Genomic DNA, 21266 nt, shown 5'->3' on the forward strand with positions numbered 1-21266 from the left:
TCCTCCAAAGCAGAACATATCCCCATAGGATAGAAGGGAGTGCGGCTTTCAAGTCCCCTGTATGTTTTATAGCTCTTTTGTGCAGAATGACTTTATTTTAAGAGGTTGGGGAATGAGAGTAGATATCAGCAGGTTTCCAGCTGGTTTATCCAAGGTCTCAGGCCTGTTCTGACGATCACTGGTTATAAAAGAAGATGTTGGTGGGCATCGTTAGAATTGCCCCCCACATATCAATAGCCAATTAGGAAACATAACTCAGTTTGATCCACTGCATACAGGGAAAGAGAAAATGGCTTTATATGAATAAATCAGTTAAAGAGAATTATTTCTCCCTCTTAAGAAATTATAAATGGTTCTATCAAGTACCATTATGGACTGTAGCGGAAATAAAATCTGACATTTGTCTCTGGAGCCTTTTACATTAAAGAATTATTTTTACAATTACATTCTCCAAACATTTAGTTCTCTAATGACAGAAAAGGAGGCATAAGGGCAGCAGTGAGCAAAGAAATGAGGCTCATTCTCATGCATGAGGAAATGAAAGGGATACTTAGGAAAATTCAGGAACTAGGAAAGGTTATATCCCAATCTTCAAGACTCTCGATGTAGACAAGTAAAGGCTCACATTCCTGTAGTTAATAAGAGTGTCTGCTGACATTTGTAAAGAAGGGAAGAAAACTTCTGGAAATGGTTGGATTTAAATTCCTAAAGTTATAGGAATTTAAAAGGGCTTCATTGTAGGCAAGATATCCTAATTAGGCCACTTCTAGATGTCTTTTTACACTTTCATGTGAACTATGAGAAACTGGCCATAGTTCAAAAAAGGGTCCTGTACCAAATGAGTGATCACTCTGAAGGTTCTGAAGGTTTTTATTCATGTCCCTTTGCAGCAAAATAGAAGTTAATGTCTGTTTTATTTCTATTCAAAAGACAACGTTGGGTTTCAGATTCAGCCTCCTTATTCCATCTGCATCAATCTGACCTATGTCTGGAATGTCTACAGGAGTTACAAAACAGCGCAGTCATCTACTAGGTTGTAAAGAAAGGCATCGGCAACAAGCGTTGTAGTACACCACACTTCCTTCAGGCCTGCAGGACAGAAAACAACTTTCCTAAGAGTGATCTGGGAAGAACTTTGAATTTCAGTTGTAGCTTGACCCACAGTCTCTGTAGCACTGGTTGGGCTCTTTTGGTGAGCATATGGAGAAAGAGCTGTAAGGGACCTCACAGACTGGGGATCCAGCAACAGAATGGCTGGCATCCATGACCCTCAATGCCACTGTCAGCATCTCTGACAACAGAGGTTGTTCAAGGAGGTTTCATTTGACTATGCTCAAATTATCTGCTTATTTCCTGGATGCACTAACAAAGCATATTAAAGCCTTGGTCAGTGTCTGCAGCTGTTTCCCTTCTCTGGCTTTTCAATAAATGCTTTTCTTTACCCACTTATATTTAATTAAAACATGGGTCTTAATATTTCCAAAGTACTTTTTTCTGTGCTGCAATTAAACACAGTCTTATTGGTAAATGAAGCTTCTGTAGGTGTCATCCTTGCAGTTACTTGGGACAAAGCCAAAACACTGATACCTTAAATGCGTTCGCTAACACCAGGAACTCCACCAGTGCACCTCCAGAAATAGGCACAAGGGGTCAGCAGACCTTGCAATGAAAGCTCATCATTGGATAACGCTTCATCTTTGCTTCTCTCTAATTAACACTAAAATAGTACTTAGAACAGATCGGTTTTACATAAAAAAGAATTCCTGATTGAGATTGGCATTTATAATTAATAGCTAGATAGCTCAAGTGCTAGCTCTTTACTTTTAAGTGCTCCATTATTATAATTTCCTCCAGAAATTCATTGTAATAACACTGATCACAAAGAGACCATTCGTCATTGAGTTAAAGAGATGTTGTCAATGATGGTGAGGCAAAGATTTGACCCCCATGAGAACATAAGGGCAAGCGCATGCTATAGCACTTAGACATGTGGAGTTACAGGAGAGCTGTTCATCATGGTGGCAGCACTCAGGTATAGAGTTGACATAAAGGAGATGCTCAAATTTCCCCTGCTACAGATGCTTATCCTGACTTAATAATTTCACACTAGAACCACCTCAAGACCTGGGTTTCTCGTTTGTACCTACATATTTTAACTTAAAAAAAACCCCAACAAAACAGTGAAGACATTTTGTATGAAGAAAAGCCTGGAAACACTTGGCTTACCTTTAATCTCCAAATCATTTAACAGCAACAGGGGAGTTAGCCAGTCCCTCACCCTGGTAATGACCATTCACCCAATTGTGCAGATTGCTTCCAGCTGCAGAGAGTTGACCTTGGTCTCCCCAAATTGGGAGATGGTGCATTTGTGTCTTTCATTTCTATTGTTTCTCTGGCACTGTGGCCATGCAACCTCAGACTACTGATGGAGGAAGTGAGAAATCCTCTCTGGAGTGGATGATCTGCTCTCTTCAAGACATAGATATGGCAGTTTCCAGTACTGAAAGGTGAGTCTATGTAGCATTTTGAAATGCAAACAAGCTTGTTCTGCCTGTCTTCTACACTGTTAATGTAGTCATCTTTCAATGTCACTGTTTACAGGACAGCAAGATAGAGCTAATAAACCCTTCTGGGGGAAACTGTTGCTGATATGTTTACCAGCAGAAGGCATTTAGGTTTTTGCCTTACACCCATGACTCACTAGAGTAAGGAAAGTGTAACATGTAAAATATATAAACTATTAAATGTATAAAGCAGTTGAACATCGGCTAAGGTGTTCTTTCATCCTATAATCCTTGCTTAGGAGCTATGGACAATACAGTTAAAGGTTAATTAAAGAACAAGCTAGCTTTACACTGGTAAAATAAAATTATCTGTTTAAAAATCCTATCATTAAGAAAATCATCTAATAATAGTTCCTGGCCAGAGGCAGGAGCAGATTTCTGAACTAAACTGAGTTTTCATGCGAAGGGAAATGCCTGACCAAGCTCATACCTAAATGGTGAAAGGTTTTAAATAATAATGTGCTCCAAGGTGAAAAGAGGTTCCATTCTGGTTTCGTGCTGCTACAGATCTCTTGCATGTATGCTGCCAAAATAAAACTAACTTCATAAAACCAATGCCCAACTTACTTAGACTTCCTGAGGGAATCCCGTCAGATCTTGCATGTGTGTCACAGATTGCTCCATCACTCCAGTCTAGATGAATTAGAAATAACATACCGTTAAGGGCTGAAATGCCCTCAGATTATTTTTCCTTCCTACAGCTCCCATTCATAATAAAAGCAAGTAGAAAAAGGAAATAACTATTTTGGTCTGGCATAAGATTTTTGCTTCTGGTTTCCTTCGAGCTGAAGAGAAAAGATTAATCCAGACAATATATGTTATCCATGTAATCTGCTTACAAACCAACCCATGGGCTTTTATATCCTCTGAGAGACTGTTCCATCACAAATAATTGTCATTTGTGCCTAGTAAAATTGGACTGAATCTTTCCACATAACATACAGAATCTTAAAATGCTTTGAAATTCCTCTGCCTAAGAACTAATTCTAAATCCTTAGTACAAACTGTGTTTTGTGTTGTGTCTCAGCTTTCAGCTGATGACCTCAAAGAACATTCCTAACTAAGATTTAAAATTCATGTGAATGAACAGCTCACCTTTATTTTTGCAAGGGCAAACGGAGAAATGGAGTAATTTATTTAACTGACATTGTAAGGGCATTGATTGAGCTGAAAATAGAATCCAGATCTCCTGTTTCATAGCCCTGCACTGGAGAGAACATACTACTGTTCGTAAGCAACCTCCCAAGAAGCCCATAAAACTCGTAAGTGGCAGCTCTATATATAATGCTGATCCAACATTTGCTGTGGGTAATGTTTTACAGTATTATCTGTTGCAAATCATTCTGTTTAAAGCATTCCTCTGTCTGTACCTAATGATTTATTCAGTCTTTGTTGCCTGGTGTGAATTGTCCTCCAAAAAATGACAATATGCAAATCTGTAAAAGTGCAAATTCAGAGTTTTTGCCTTTTATTATTATTATTTTATTTAAATCATAAATCTTTACATTGGGGGAATGAACATTAAGAAACTTGAAGCAAACAATTTCTGCACTAATTTATTTTATCCTATAAATGCTCTGTTTTTCCTCCCTTTCAGACTTTTCCATGGACCTGAAATGACAGAGGCAAAAGGTGCCAAAAATGTTTTTTAATACAATGCTTGGAAATGGGAGGGTGGAAAGGAAAATGGTTTCCATCTGCTTACAGTGTTTTAAGGATGCTTACTAATAGTTGAAGGTTAATACACCTGCCTACTGCTCTTGGTAGGACACAGGAACTCCAAGCGGAACCACACTGATGTGTTCAGGAGAACTTCCTTTTGAACGGCAAAAAGGCAATAGGCATTGCTTGAGAGAGCTTGGGAGCTAAATAGGCAATATATCCTTGTCCTAAAGCAGAGGTCCTGAAAGAATAAACAGGTATATATGACAAAGGTTAGAACTGAACTCCAACTCACTCACAGGTACAATTGATTTAATTAAGTTAATGTTCATTAAAAAGCCAAGAGTGAAGTTTGAAACTAGGGAAAAGGGTGATTCATCAATGCTAAAATGGTTGTCTTCAATAAATAGCATGGTGTCAAGTTCTTTGGAGATGCTTATTGCTTTTTGATTGCATGGGATGTAATCTAGGCAGTGACTTTGTCCTAGAGCAGATGTCCAGCTTTAAGACAGGTAGTGTTCATCTCAAAGATGGTGAATGATCATCAGGTTGCACTTAGGTTTACTCTATGGAAATATGTCATATTAATCCTGCTTGGACTGATAATGACCACAGTCAACTTCTTGGGAGTCCTCGATAAATCTACTGTCCTGGTCTTCAGACAGCTACCAGGACATGCACGATATTCTTAAGCCATGGTTAGATTTGACCTAAAGCTTGACAGATCTAGCAGAGAGACAGCAGCTTCATCCAGAAAATACATATTTATGGGGGGTCTATACATAATCATCTGCTGACAGAGTGCTCAATTTTAGTGTAATTGTTGTTCTTTGTTACACCTCAAAGGTGTAACTCTGGTGCCACAATGATATCTGTATCAATTCTTATCGCCAAAGTTAAGGGAGAGTTAGGTGTCTGATGGCTTAAAACCTGTCACCCTCTTGCAAAACTCATTTCCTTTGCCTCTGGGTAGTTGTTAAAACTCAAAATTTTCTGATGAGAGCTGGATGAAAGAGCTGCAAAAGTATTTGTGCTCTTGGCACATCTGATGGAGTTCACCTGTATTGTTTTTCAGCCTTCCTTTTTCCTTCAGTCTGCATTCATGGCAAGTCCAGTACTACATAACCATGTTTTTGTAACATCGCTATCTTGGATGCTTGGGGGAGGCGAGCCCTTCTGTTTGTAATGTATTAGGCTGATCCATCATTAAGGTATCTTAATTCTATACTTCTACAAACAAGCTGTAACTGCATGTAGCAGTAAAGCATTGTCTTTCCCACAAATACAGCAATTATTGTTAGTTGCTCAGGCCTCCGTTATCTCAGGGCATTAACAGTTCATCAGTCTGGGATACTTTTTGCATTGCAGTTGTGGAGAAGATGTTATTATTTTGGTATTCAGTAATACATTCTTGAAGTAACTTTAACTTTTTAGTTTTAACTTGTCTTTTAGGGTAAATGGAAGTTGCCTTTGTAAATTGCACAATAGAGAATTACAGTTTTCCATTTGAATCTCAGTGACTTATCTATGTTTTTCTCTGGCTAATTGCTCTTTTTCTATAAAATGTAAATTATGTCATATGACTTAGAAAGATAAAACAATCTTTGATTATGAGGGATCAGACACCTCAGTAATGGAAAACCATGGCATTAGATTAAAAGGAACTGCAACAATGCTCTTCAAAGCAACTCTCTGAAGCAGTTCACACTGGACTGTGCCAGGAGACCAAAACGGGGAAAATCTCTTTCGCAGTCAACCATTAAAATGGACTTTGTGACAGGACTAGAAAATACAGAAATATAATTCACCCTAAGCCTACACATCTGAAGCAGACAATAACAGTGCTGGAAAAGGAAGGTTAGCTGGATTAACATTCACAATAAAGGTTATAAGCCCAACACTTTTCTATTCTTTGATCTTACCGTGTTTTGATGTCTTGCTTTCTACATGTTCATGCTCTGTTGGTCTTTTACTCATTGATGACTGTCCTTTAAATAGAATTCCTCTCACTTGCCTGCATCTTTCAGAGAAAGTAAAAAGGAAAAGAGGAAGAAAAGGCTGACTAGTAAGAAGCTGGCTCTCTTGGAGAGCCTCAGCCTTTAAATATAACTGGTTAAAGGCAATGCACAGATCTCTACTAAGTGTTGGAACTGGGTTAGTAGTGCTTCTGAGCTCTTGTGTCTGTTTTAGCTGTAACCCAGTTCTTTGTGGTTTAGAAACAGGCACACCAGCTCCATGTCACTTAAACCTTTGTTTAGGTTGTCTAGAAACCCCCATACAAAGGTAAGAGATGAGCTGACCTATGTCCTGACACATGGATGATCAGGAGAAATGGCTCTCTGGACATGGCATAATATAAAATCACAGGTCACAGCATTTAATTGGCCACTGTGATTAAAGCAAACACCACTTTCAGACAGTTATTCTTACCCTTGACTTCCATGGCCAAGGTAGTGCTGCTCTTGAAGGAAATACCAGTGTGGAAATAGCAATTTAATTACTGCTATAGATTACTATTACCTTAACTCTGAGATGAGAAGTTTTGTGCTTGGAGAAGATTAAAGATTCCTGGGATCTGCTCTGAGCTTTTCAGATTTTTTCCTCAAGTTACTATGATCTCCCCTTATCATTTTTGAACAGTTTCTCTAGAGATTGAATTCCCTCTGTGTGGGACAACTGACTTGTATTCTCCTTCCCATCAAAAGGCTTCTCCAAATAATTTGTCATATACTCTTCACAGAAATACTAACCATGATAGAAATCATCTGGGCCCCCATATTATGCAGCGTAGGGTCTGAAGTGTTCATTCGGTCATGTTTGCCTGCAACTGTTAATTTTACTCCTTTCCTTTGAAGAGATGGTGGCCTAATGGTTAGTTGTTTAATCTTGACCTTGCTAAGCAGTTCACTTGGTGTCACTATGCCTCAGTTTATACATCTTTAATTTAGGGATGGCAATAATAATCTGTGACCTGTTTCTCTCCTGGGGTTATCAGGAAATGCATTAATTAATGTGGCTTGAAACTGCTATCTGAGGAGTGGGAGGAAAGCAGGTCTTGGCTGTATAGTTTGAGAGACCACAGGAAATGAGAACCTAATTTTTCAGGTGGAGGAAAACTACTAATATTTGAGGATTTCATGGAGTTTGGTTTTAGAGTATGTATTTTGGACACCTGTCTCCTCAAAAGAGCCTGCCAAAGCATTTGATGCAGGAAAAACAATGAGAAATGTCTGTCAAATGAACCTGCATGTCACTGAACAGGAGAGGAAATATAATGCTATGACTCAGATGCAGTACTGGAATAGTCTGTCACAGGAGCCTAGGGCAAGTGTCTCTTCTTCCTGCCAGCACAAAACCCAACTGATTGATCTCAAGGCCTTCTGAATTCAGCAGAAAGGTTCCCAAGCTGTCACGGACTAATTAGCTTTTCTGTCAGTCTAAATATTGTCAGTCACAAGGGAGTTTTAATAAGGGATAGCGAATACATTGAACTTTTCCATCCCACCCAAACCATCCTGGAGTCCCACAGCAATGTTTGGTCTTACAGCAAAGTGTTGTATAAATTATAAGTTTATCAAAGGTGGGGAGCTGCATATGGTGTGACTCTGTGTTAACGTCAGAAAAAGGAAGGCTGTCAGAGTGTGGGTTATGTTTAATGTATGTAGAAACTTCAGGATTCTCCCTTCTGTAAAAGTTGATCAGTGCCTGGAGGGAGCCTGAAAACTCTTTCTGAGAAACATCTACGTTATTAGGCATTATCTATTTGAACTGTTATTAATTTATAATATATATTAGTTATTAGTGTAATTTGATATTATCGCTATGATTTATTATCAGGCTTATTTCCTCAGGCATTGTGAATCCTCCTTGCATAAATGGCTTTGGAGAGTCACATTATACCCTCAAGGCAGCAAAATAGAAATATGAAGAAGCTTAGACAACATTTTCAAGACACCTCATTAGTTCACATCCTAAAAACCATACTGTAATGAATCTGTTGTGTGTGTCTGACTGACAGTGAGGCAGCACCCCACCGGAGATAATGACTGGGACCCATCTGGTGCACAGGGAGGTGGTAGTAAGGAGCTGCCTTGTGATGGAGCAACTGTCAAGGAAGTTAGAGTGATGCACAAGCTCATGTGATGTTGGGGATTGATGTGAGGTTCAGGTGCACAGATCTCTCACTGAAAGCATGAGACTTGACCCATCAGATCTTGCCAGTGAAAAGCTTATTTTCAGGAGTTTGTTCTGACCATAACTTGAGGGCTGAGTATGAGCTGTGGCACCTTATTTTGTCTGTCACTTGTATGTAATAGACTGGGGGGGGGAAAGGGAGGCATTTGCAAATAATGACTTGCTGCACACTTCTTGACAAGCACTAAGGACTAAAAGAGTCTATCAGCAGATGCTGCCCCAGCCACTGCAGCATGCTGTCTTCTGGAGGCAAGGAGGCCATCACTTTTAAGTTGCTGGGATCATTTTCCATGTGCTGGAAGAGGTGAGTGGTTTCTTTGTGCCTACAGCCAAGAACTGATGACTGCCCACTGAGGTATGGCCTAATTTTCCACCCTGTTACCTGTTCCAATCACTCAGTCTTCATGGATGCATGGAAACACTGCCATATTATCAGAGCATGATGGACATCATAGCTAGCAAGTCTTCATTTTCATGGGTAATGAGCAGAAGATGCCTTTCCATAATGCTGACTTGATAGAACAATAACAAGGAACTGAGATGTGCCTAAATAATGTTCTTTTATAATGTTGTTTAGCAGGAATCAATGTTCTCACCTGTTTATTTCTCTTTCAGACACAAATGAAAACAGTGTGCACGATTAATATAGTTAAATTGACAAATAGCACAGTATTGATCAGCCAGCTTTCCATTATGCTGTACAGCATCAGTCAATCTCTCCCTAGATACCAGGAGGAATCTAATGGGCTTTTATTTATCACAGCCTAAGAAATCCCAATGGCAAACTTCTTCAGCTTGAAACAGTAAATCTCAGGAATCTGGTTTCATCCCACAATTGAGTATCTTTGCTGCTTAGCCTATAAGTGAAAGTCACATCTGAAACCTTAGTGCCTTGTTTGAAAGTGTTTAGCTCCCAGAGACCTGACAGTCTTGTTAGATTATTGGCCTCAGGTGCTATGTTTTAGGTATGTTTTATATAAACCCCAGGTCTAATTCCTGTCACATTTTCTATTCAAGCAGTTAGAGCCCTAGCTCTATGCGGCCATCTCATCTGTCTATGATCTAAATCCCCAGATGGAGATGATGAGGTCAGAGACAGGGCTGATTTAGCTTCAAACAGAAAGTGAGACAAATTACACCACAGATGTATTTAAAAAGCTGTTCTCAGTTATCTCTCAGCTCCAATCTGCTGCTGCCTTTGCTTATTTTGACGCCAGCATTGGGCAGAATTACAGCTGTGATCTTACAGTCTTTTCATGAGTGAATAGAAGGCTTTAGTAAGAAACTGTTGTGCAGGTCTACCAATATCCTGATTTGCAGGAGAGATCAGTCCATCTAAGAATTTGAGTGATAAAGTGGAAAAGGTTTCAAAGAACATACTAGAATTGCAGTTTCACAGAAGAGATTTTGCCACTTAGAATGAAGATCTCGTTCAATTTTTCATAGCATATCTTGAATTGGAAGGGACCCAAGAAAGTCAGAATTCAACTCCTGACACTACACATGGCAACTTAAAATTTAAACCATAGATTTAAGAGCTTTGCCCAAATACTTCTTAAACACTGATGGGCTTGAGGTCATGACCAGTTTCCTGTGGAGCTTGTTCCAGTGCTTGACCAAGCTCTTAGGGAAAACCTTTTCCTTAATATCCAATCTGAACTTCCCCTAATGCAGTTTTAAGCCATTCCCTCACATCCTGTCACTGAACAGATCAGCATGTCATTCTCTGGTGCTCCTGAGAGTGGTATAGAGAGCTTCTCTAAGATGAACAAAGCTATTATCCTCAGCTGGTCCTCATAGCTCATTCTGTCTAGTCCTTTCACCATCTTTGTTGCCCATTCTCATATTGTGGCACTCAAAACTACACCCAGTACTTGAGGTGAGGCTGCACCAATGATGAGTATAGTGGGACAATCACTTCTGCAGCATAGTCTGTAGTTTGGCAAGTCTCAGACTACAGGGCTCTTATACTATCTCAGTCCACAAACAAATTGAAAGGCTTGAAAGGTTATTTTTTAAAGTTTTTTATGCTTCTGTAAGAATAATCACTTGTTACTAGTCATTAATAGGTTTGTAATAATATGATATTTTTCAGTCACACATAAAACCAAGAATGAAAACATGAATATCCAGTTGTTTTCAACAAAAAGTGTTCAGTTAACTAGCAGTGGTTTACAAGTATGTTTTGCAGACTTTGAATAATGCTTCTAAAAGTCCATGTCTAAAGATGACTACAGGGGATAACATCAGAAAGCAGAGGATATTTTTAATTTCACTGTGTAATTTGCCATGTGATGATCTATATTTAAGATATCCTTAAAGGGATACAAACTCTAGTGGAAAACATAAAGGAATCTGCAGACCAAAATGGGTTGAAAAACAGTAGTGAAAGGTAGTAGGGAGTCTGCCTTGAAATTTTACAGCAATTCCATTACTACCTACAAGGCCTTTGTGCATTTAAGAAGTCCCATAAATGCACTTTACCCTATTACAAAGAAGACAAAACCCCAGTCCAAACCCCCGTACTCTTGCTGGAATTTACTAGCTAAGTGAATGATTTAGTGAGGATTTACAATCTCAATTTTGTTTAGAATTCATGGGTTTCCCATATACTTTTTTATCCTATGTTCTTGAGGTTTCATTTCTAGAATAATGGAAGTCCTCTATTTTTTATTGCTCAAATAGCCTTTTGAAGGAGAGATGTAGAGAGGGAGAGCTGCCTGGGTTTGTAAGGCAAGAATTCTGTTGGGCAAAAATTGATTACTTTTCCTAAGTTTTCAGATGAAGAGCATTAAGCGAGCACATGCCACAGTTGCTCATGAAACTTCACCTGAAGAATCAGCCAAATTTCTTTGGTCAGTGTCCCACAACACATTGGCTGCAAATATTGTGGTGGGGAAGAAGAGATATGGGTAAATTTGATCCCTAAGCATCAGCCTTAATATTCATGCATATAAGTGCCAGAAATTTGAGACCACCAGCATGAATTTGAGACCACCAAGTCTGAACACAGCACTCAGTTTTCCAGCTCAGATCACCCAGGATTGATGCATTGGCAGCATAAATTCCTTCTTTATTCCACAAATAAAGTGCCATGTTCCTTCTCTTGCCCCATTAATGTATTGAGCAAGGTTACATGTCAGCAGATGGTTTAATTTGCCTGCCCAGTGCATCTTTGCACAAGGGTTGCATGGTGTGCAGTGGGAAGGAGGTCGCACTGCTTTCTGGTTCCTCTGGGGTTATGCTTTCTAGCTATGTCTTGACATATAAGACAGAGGTGTGTGACCAGCACAGTACTCTCCCTTGCATCACAGCCAAGGGAATTGTAGAGGTTGATGAATGTCAAGTGCTCAGAAAAGAAGACCAGACAAAAAGATGCTGCTTTGCTCTGTAAGAGTTCATATGGCAAAAAGTACAAGCTGGAGATAATACAAGGCACATATCTCACAAACAGACAATAATAACTCATGAGTCCTACTTCTGACACTCACTCAAAGAATCAGAGCCATTATTCCTAATCACACAGGAGCTCAAACACAGTTTATCAGTTTACTTTGAAATAGAGGGCTGCTTGCTGGGTACAGAGAATTAATTTGCTTACAGTAATGCCTGGGAAAGCTAAAGATTGGCTCTGGTTGATTTACAGTGTCAGCGCTTTTTTTTTATTGTTATTTCATGAACAACCTCCATTTAATCACAATGTATCTAGAAATTGAATACAAAAAGGAGACCTTTCATTATTCATAGACAGTATCTTCCCCAACTGCAGACTTGTTTGGTTAATAATAACTATCATAAAGAAACAAACAAACTAAAAATCATTATTCAGGTTAGCCTCAGAGGGCATCTTATTTATTTCTTATTTACTTTTAATACCTAAAGGAATGCTGAAGATGAACAAAATTCTCCCCTGCTGCTCTGAGCTGGAGGATAGAAGCAGGAATTCATTTCCTCCAGATTATCTTTGCTTCAACACGTGAAAGTTTGATTCTGCATTTAACAGCACAGTATTACACGTGTGAAGACATCATCTTTGGCCTCTGCAGTGTAATTGCTAGACAAGGTCTACATTGCTGCTGAGTCAAGTCATGCACCCATACCTGTGCCACAACTGACCTATGTCCTTGACTGAGCTAATAAAGTATGGCTGAATTTTGCCAGTAAATTGAAATGTCAATTAAATACAGGTTTCCACAGCTTTATGTCAATTTGGTTGCTCTGAATTTCAGTGTCTAGTTGGAAAAGCCTGAAAATTTTCAAGGAAAAAAAAATATTTAGTGATTCTGCATTCAGTTGTCTTTACTTTCAAATCTATTACTGAAACTATCTTGCTATTACTGGAAGATTGCAAAACAAATCTTACGGCATCTTGGTTAGTAGCAAAGATAACTATATTTCATGGAATCATAGAATAACTTATCCTTGTCAGAAATAGTGTGGGCAGCAGGAGTAGGGAAGTGATTGTCCCTTTGTGCTTGGCACTGATAAGGCTGCACCTCGAATTCTGTGTTTGGTTTTGGACTCCTCGCTACAAGATGTTGAGGGACTGGAGCATGTCTAAAGAAGAGCAACAAAGCTGGTGAAGGGTCAGGAGGACAAGTGTTATGAGGAGCAGCTGAGGGAGCTGGGGTTGTTCAGCCTGGAGAAAAGGAAGCTCAGGGAAGACCTTATGGCTGTCTACAACTACCTGAAAAGAGGTTGTAGCCAGGTGGGGGTTGGTCTCTTCTCCTAAGTAACAAGCAATAGGACAAGAGGAAAGGGCTTCAAGCTGCACCAGGGGAAGTTTAGACTGGATATGAGGAACAATTTCTTTCCAAAAGGGATTGACAGGCATTGGAAGAGGCTGCTCAGGGCAGTGGAGGAGTCACCATTCCTGGAGGTATTTAAAAGACATGTACATTGGTGCTTAGGGATGTGGTTTAGCAGTGCACTCAGTAGTTCTAGGTTAATGGTTGGACTTGATGATCTTAAAAGTCTTTTCCCACCTATCTGATTCTATGATTCTACATGTAGTGATTTCCATGGATATAGATGGGGCTCTGTGTACAAATAAGTGTTTCAAGAAAGAGCCTACAGTGTCTTTCTCCATGCACATAGTGCAGATAATCAAACTTTACTTTCTGCTTGGGATGCTGGGAAAGTTAATTTGGTAATGCTTGTGAAGTGCTTTAAAATCTTCAGCTATAAGAAAAGTAAAATGCAGCAATTACTTTTTAATGAACTAGAAATAATGAGCACTCAGTCTCAATGCTTTTTTTTTCTCCAAGAATGTTTTCTCTTAAATTATGTATTTAATTCCCTCTATATATCTACCTATATATATATTTAACGTGCACATTGCCATTTTATCTTGGCACTGATACAGAAACACAGGGTTTGTTTGTTTCTTTCCCTGACAACTTCTTAAGCTCATTACTATCGATTTGGAAGTACTGAAGATAAATTAAGAAGTGGAGTTTCGCAAGCACTAAGGTGCCTCTGAGGGGTTCCTGTCATGGGATAAACTATCTGCAAAGCAGCAAGTATGAGCAAAGATGTTTCATTAACTCCTTTTGCAGAACCTTCCCCCAGATGTCTTTCATGAGACTACAGATGTCAAAGGCAGAATTTATCCACTGCAAGTAGAAACAGTGCTGTGAGCTTGTCCATTTGAGGTGTACTTCATCTGAATACTGATTTCACACATCATCAATCTTCATACAGATTCAGCAGAACTTGTGCATTTTATCATTTGAATGTTATAGGTGGGCTTAAGCAACACTCAGTGCACAATTCCCACAACAGTAATGAATGCAGAGCATGAAATTATTCCCTTGGATGAGTTTTCAGAACACTATTAATTCCATGTGTATGCTAAAGTCTGTCCTTAATTCCTAAAGACTCCTTAATTCTCTTGCTCTGTGGAAACTTCCTAAAGGAGAGAGGCAGTGCCAGGTTTTACAGCAGTACAGTGAAGAAATAAAGAATTCCTCATCACAGAAGACAATGTAGTGCTTTAATCATCAGTATCTTATAAAGGCAATACAGATACAAGGCAATTGTATCTGTGTAAGACCAGAATCATGATGGGCAGGAACGTTATTGTTCTAATGAAAATATTGTTCTCATCATCAAATACCTTATGCCTGTACCATCAAGTAAGCAAATGACTACTGTGCATAATGACCTTAAAGAGAAATATAAAAGCTAGGCAAAAAATGTATCATATTTTTTACATTCATGGTTATCAAAATATAGATCTACTAGTCTAAAAGGGTTCCTTATATGTTTTAACTATTTAAAAGCTTCATTCCAGCTTTACTGAGAGCTCTGCAGTTGTATTTGCCTCCTTTGTGTTAGGAAAAAGTTGTTTTCATCTGTCCAAACATAACACAAGGAAGAGAGGTGATTAAACAGACACTTTACTTGGCTGCAAGGTTACATGGTTCTCAAATGACTATGTTCTCAAATACTCAATGTTTATATCTGTATTATGGTACTATTAAAACTGTTCTCAGAATATTCTTGGATTAGAACAGGTAGGACTTTCCCAAACATGGTTTGAGGTATATCACCAGGTAAATATTAGGGTTGGTTTAGGTGATGCCACCCTGTTTTGGAAGACTAAAATGTTTAATAAAATGGATATGTTCCATTCTAGGCCAGTTAACACAAGTACTTGGGAACTTTCTATAATAAATGGGAATGTTCTTTCTCCTTGGAAATAGATATAAGCATTATGAGGCTTTTCCTGTTTGGATTTGGCATTGTTTTGGGGGGAAAAAAGAAAAAGGAAATAGAACCAGCAAGTGTACTCACAGCCTTAGATTTAACCCCAGGCGGAGCTCTGCAGTCTCTGGGTATATAAAATAAGATCGTCTGTTTTAAAAAGGGCATGAGAAGAAAGTTTTTATGCTTCCTTGAGAAAGTTCCATAGATTTGGCACTGTAACCACGAAGCTTCTGCAGTAGTGATTCCTGCATTAATTGCAATATACAAGTAAAGCAACTTCACAGAGCCACAATAGAAACCACCAAAGAATCAGTAGGTACCATCTGTTATCATGCACATACTATAAATATCAACAGCTTTCTCTTAAATCCTTGAAAGAGATGTAAATTAGGAGAGTTGCTGCACAGGTCTTCAACACTCTGTAGGATAGGAACCTGTGCTTTCATGGTAAGACATCTCTCCGAGGAATACAACCATATGAACCACAAGAGAGCAGGAGGGAGGTGACGTTGAGTGGATGCTGACTTGCTGTGAAAGGGAATTCAGTCTCCTTGCAAAAAAAGCAGTTATTTTAAGGAACCATTCCATGTGCTAATTCAATTTCCTTCTACAGGTGTAGAAAGGCTGGCTCGGTGGTTAAAGTGACACATATGTGCTTCAGAGAATGGGATTTTCCTCCACCACGAACTTCTGAGTCCTTAGGCAAGTCATTCAGGAGAAAATCTGGCAGCCTGTCTTCACTCCTGATTGCAGTGATTCCTGGGGGAAGAGCCAAAGTGGATTTCGGACGCCTAAACTTAAAGGCCTTTATTCCACCAGACTTCAAAGTTCAAGAAATTTCTCTTGGCAAATTCATTCTGCAAAGAAGAGGATTTGAGCACTAAGCTTCCCAGATACTTCTCTGAATGTCCAGATGTACGGCAGAGGATCCATTTGCTTTTCCCATACCTAACTTGTCCAAGACTGAAGACTGGACAGCCTTCTACTTGTGAAGTTTGTATCTCAGTTCAGCAAATATCCCATTCAGACTGAGTTCTCCCCAGAAGTATGGTGATGTCCATACGTAGTCCATATTTTATCTTGTTTAAGTGTGGGTGACAAAGCTGGGCCTTTTGTATGGGAAGAGCAGTATGTGTTCTCACAAGATGTGATAGTACCAAGTGTCTTTAATTTCCTATACCAAGGTTAGTCAAACATCTTAGTGTTTGGATTATCTGCTCCAAAAATCAGATGCTAGATATCCTGAGGCATAATAGGAAGAAATTATCCATTTATCCATCCTTCCAGCTGAACACATATAGGAAATAATGGAAGTTTCACTGGAAGGCAGATGGCTTTCCAGCTGGAAAGGAGGTTCATCTTTTGAAATTAATGAATTAAGGACTTTTTGGCACTTAAATCCATTTTATGACATGATTGGGCCATTTCTGCCCCTGGGTCAGTCTAGCTCAGTTGAAAGTCTTCACCTGAACAGTTCTCCTCTTTATTCCTTTTGCTTTTTATTCTTCTGCCCTGATGAACTTTTCCTTGTTTTTCCTGGGAAGGTTTTTGGTGTTCTTTTTTCTATAAAGGCTGGAAGCACTCCTACTTCAGATTGCAAATGGGAATTCGGAGGTGGGATATGTGCACTTGCTCGATAACAGAATTAATCATGCTTTTCAAAGTCAGTTTATGTAATTGAATCAAACCAATCATGCAAATCATATCAATCAGGTGAACAAATCCTATGCCATCACAGGATTTTTAGATACAGAAGTGTATGCATGTATGTATTTATTTATTTAAAGAAAGACTAGGACTGCCTTTTAAGATAAACTTTTTGGCTATGGTTTATGAGTTTTGGAGCAAAGTGAAAAAGAAAAGCAGGATTTAAAGTGTACTTCTCCCTGTTTTCAGTGTTTCCTGCTGACAGCTCCAGTCTCAGAAGGTCAACTATGAGAATCTTGTTTGGGGCACTTACCTTTTATATGCATCAAATTGTGATTGTATGCGCCAAATAGAGATAAAAATGCTGTTCTCTGCTATTACAATAAAAACATTAAAAATTGTGAAATGATGTGATGATAAGGTCCTGAGATATCTCTTTGTCAAGCTAATGCACGTTTCTTTAGAAATTCACTACTCACTTTAATTACAGTTCAGCAATCCTGCACCAGCTGGAAGCAGATGTTTCCCTTCAGGTTTTAATTTAACATAAAAAATAGATAAATGAAAGAGCTTTCTTTTAAGCATTGCATTTCTAAGGTTGAAATGGCCTTTTGAAATCGTGAGAAAACTCTTGGACCAAAAATGTTCAAATGTCCTTAAACACCTGTATGTCTTTTTAAGCTTATGGTAGCTCAATCATTCTGTGAATTGATAGCACAGGCTAACAGGATTTGAGGGCATGAAAAAGAGCTTGGACCTCTAATTGCCAAGGGAACAGTGCTATCTGCAGCCTTTTCCATAAATCCACCATAGTATTGAGGTATTGGCTTTACTATCAGGATAAGTAACGCATCTCGGCAACAAAATCCATGCGATGGTATGTTAAACTGGGAAATAGCTGGCTGCGTGAAGTGCAAATAAGAGAAGGTAGAACAGTTCCTGCAGACTCTTGAGGATGGGAGTGTGTGAAGTCAATCACTGGGGAAAGATGAAAGGACAAACAGTTTAGGCTGTTTATTTTGTTTTCAGATGGAAGATTCTATTCAGATAAGACAATGTAAGAAGGGTGTGAACATGGCTGAGAAATTGGAGCTGTTCAGCCCTAAGAGAAGCTGTGTGGAGACTCAGAGCAGCTTCCAGTATCTGAAGGGGGCTACAAGGATGCTGGAGAGGGACTCTTCATCAGGAACTGTAGTGATAGGACAAGGGGTGACAGGTTTAAACTGAAACAGAGGAAGTTCAGGTTCGATATAATGAAGAAGTTCTTTACTGTGGGGGTGCTGAGGCACTGGAATGGGTTGCCCAAAGAAGTTGTGAATGCTCCATCCCTGGCAGTGTTCAAGGCCACGTTGGACAGAGCATTGGGTGACATGGTCTAGTGTGAGGTGTCCCTGCCTGTGGCAGGGGGTTGAAACTGGATGATCTTAAGATTCTTTCCAACTCAAACCATTCTGTGATTTCATGATTCTATGGGATTTTTAGGGTTTTGCTTCTAGTAACATTTCCTAGGATTTCCTAGGACTTTCTCAGACGTACATACTCCAGTTCGAACACCAAGTCAAAATCTCATCAGAGTAAGAGGGTTTTCTCCCACTTACATTTTTCATTTGTGCCTTCTCAAGACAGGTTTAGCAGATAATAACAGGACAAGACGTTTTGTAAAGTACATTTGTGGTTCTCATCCATTTAATCCACACAGAGAAGAAACGGTGCTTCTTAGGAGGTGGTCTAAAATTTAAAGCACTCAGGGAGAGATAAGAGTTTGATCCAAGAGAGGTTGCTAATCCCCACTTGAAAAAAAAATCATTTATTCTCTATACAGCAAAGAAATAAGAATTTGTTTGTATGAGAGAAACAAGGAGAAAAACTCCAAAGAGATGTCTGACTTCGTTCTGTAAATTATCACATCTCTTCTAGAGGAGAACGCTACATCCTATGCCCTGTTCAAGGACTCTTCCTTTTGGGTCATTTTATTATTATTTTGTTTTAATAGTTGCTGAATGTAAAGAAACTGTCCCTAGCAGAAACCCAAGAAGTAGCATCACAACCTGCTGTCCTTAAAAATAGAAGCTCAGATTTTTAGAGAGCTTTCCATACTGGTCTTAAGGTTGTCAATATCCAAGACCCACAAATCACAACCCTTGCTTCCAAATCAATTACTCTCTCCAGAGTACTTGTTTCTAACTATCTCTTGACATCCTCCTGCTCAGCAGGGGTAATTTTGGAGAACTTTGTCATGTACCACATGGGGAAGTTTAGCTCCTATATTGTGAAGGTCCTTAAAGCTTCAGGGAAAACGTGTTCTCTTTGTTTTTTTATGTTTGGAAAGCGTTTTTTATCCTCTTTTTTCAGGGAAAATTATTGCCAAGTGAAATAGCTGTTTGTCTACATACACAAAAACCCAGAAATTCATGCAGTCATGTTTTTCTCCATATTTCATAGAATCATAGAATAGTTAGGGTTGGAAAGGACCCTAAGATCATCCAGTTCCAACCCCTGCCATGGGCAGGGACACCTCACACTAAACCATCTCACCCAAGACTCTGTCCATCCTGGCCTTTAACACTGCCAGGGATGGTGCGTTGATTTCCAGCGTCACCTCCTGAACCCTGTCATAGACTACCACCTGTGACTACTATGGAGCAATGACTATTCAGTATTTTCTAACAATTTCACGCTACCTCAAGCAATGCTGCAGAGATGATGCCTCAATCGTTGTAGCAGATCAACTCTTTCTCCACTCCGAGTGCTATTTTTGCAAGGCCACGGTAATCTGTAAATCACAGCCCTCTATGTGCACTCAACAATGGAGGAGCATTACCTGCAATTTCCCAAACATTTAATTTCCTTGGAAGATTTATTTGTAAACAAACATGAGCTTTATTGTTGCTTGTTGCAGACATGCAGTAAATTAGTTCTTCCACACTGGAATGCAGTAACATAAAATTCTCACTTGAGGAAAGTACTAACTGGCATTATGGCATTACGGCATTACTTTGTTAATTATATTGGCACATACACTGCTGCTCTTTAAATTAATCCTGTACACCAGAAACACTTCGTGCCTAATGATTTCCTGGACTTCTCGTGTATTAATTCATGCTTAATCTAATTTAAATCATTGTCAATGTGACAAATGCAAAGAAGACACAGCACTTAAAGCAGGATGACTTCTGAGTCAGTGAGTCATAGTCATAGAAGTTATCATGCAGTGATCACTGGTAAAGATTAACTTGGTTATGTTGAGCTCAACTTTGGCATATTTGACAGGTTTCTGACTCTTCCTTATCAGTCTGACCTGTCATTTTTTAACAGATTAGATTTTCCACATCACCCACTTCTCCAGCCAATTCCCAGTAATTTCATTTTCAGTTGCTGACTGTCAATAGTGTGTAAGAAGATTTTGAGTTTGGAAAAATGCAATGATGAAGTTTGTTTAGGTTATTGTTTATGATGAGGAAAACCACCACTAATCCATGATATACAGTATATATTCTCCAGTCCTTAGCATTCTTTGCTCCTGCAGCTTTCTTAATGGAAAACTGTTCAATTGACATACACATCTTCCCAGATTTCTTCCATTCTGTTTAGAGGAACAGCACTGTTATTGCATATCAAATATCTTGCAAAATTTATTTATGTATCTCACTTCAAAGCTTTCTAAAAGGGCAATAAATGATAGATACCACATAAGCTTTACCTGCTCCTGAACTAAGAAAGGTACATGAAAGTATGTTGACAATACTCATTAGAGTCTCTGGCTCCCTTAAAATTTGAAGTCAGCACTTGAGTTCCTGCCTCCCAGCGGCATTGGACAAGTGCTTCAATCAGGAGTCTTACATTTATAAGGACTAAGTACTTAGCATTTAGTACTTTGTCTTTACAGCTACTAAGTGGACAGAAAAGTTTTCCAGATTTCTCTCTTGAGAAGAAGCATCTTGATAAAGTAGTTTCTATCCAGCTGGAAGGAGTGTTTCACAGCTCTGCTAAGAGCAAATCCAGTGGGAGATAGCTGAGCTTTCCTGGATAAACCTGCAAACATTGGGAACATCTGCAGCAAGGAAGATAGAGAAGAAAAGCAAAACATAAATGTGTGTTTTCAATTCTTCATCCCTCTGCTGTTCATGTGCTACCAGGAGAACTGTCATGGTACCTTCAATGTCTGTTGGAAAGCATGGGCTGTTTTGACCTTTAAAATTTGACCAGAGGAAGAAATAATGACCATAGTGCTGGAGGTAAATGTACAGTAATTATCACAATGACCATTTACTTGTGAATGTACAACTGGTTGTTTCAGACTACATGCTAGGAGTCCTCATCCCAGATGCGTGCTGCATTCACTGGGTTACTCAAAATTGCTCTTCCATATTTTTTCCTACCAAGCCCAATCAATCAATACTAAATACTTAAAATTCTGCTAGGCACCATGCAGCAGGATATGCAATGTGGTCTAAGACACCTTCATGGGAAGTGGAAGAGGAGTTTTAA

The sequence above is a fragment of the Pezoporus wallicus genome, unplaced genomic scaffold, assembly GCF_028554395.1.
Source record: "Pezoporus wallicus isolate ANWC-B61680 ecotype Strahan unplaced genomic scaffold, APGP_CSIRO_Pwel_v1 contig_7545, whole genome shotgun sequence".
Classification (NCBI taxonomy): Eukaryota; Metazoa; Chordata; class Aves; order Psittaciformes; family Psittacidae; genus Pezoporus; species Pezoporus wallicus.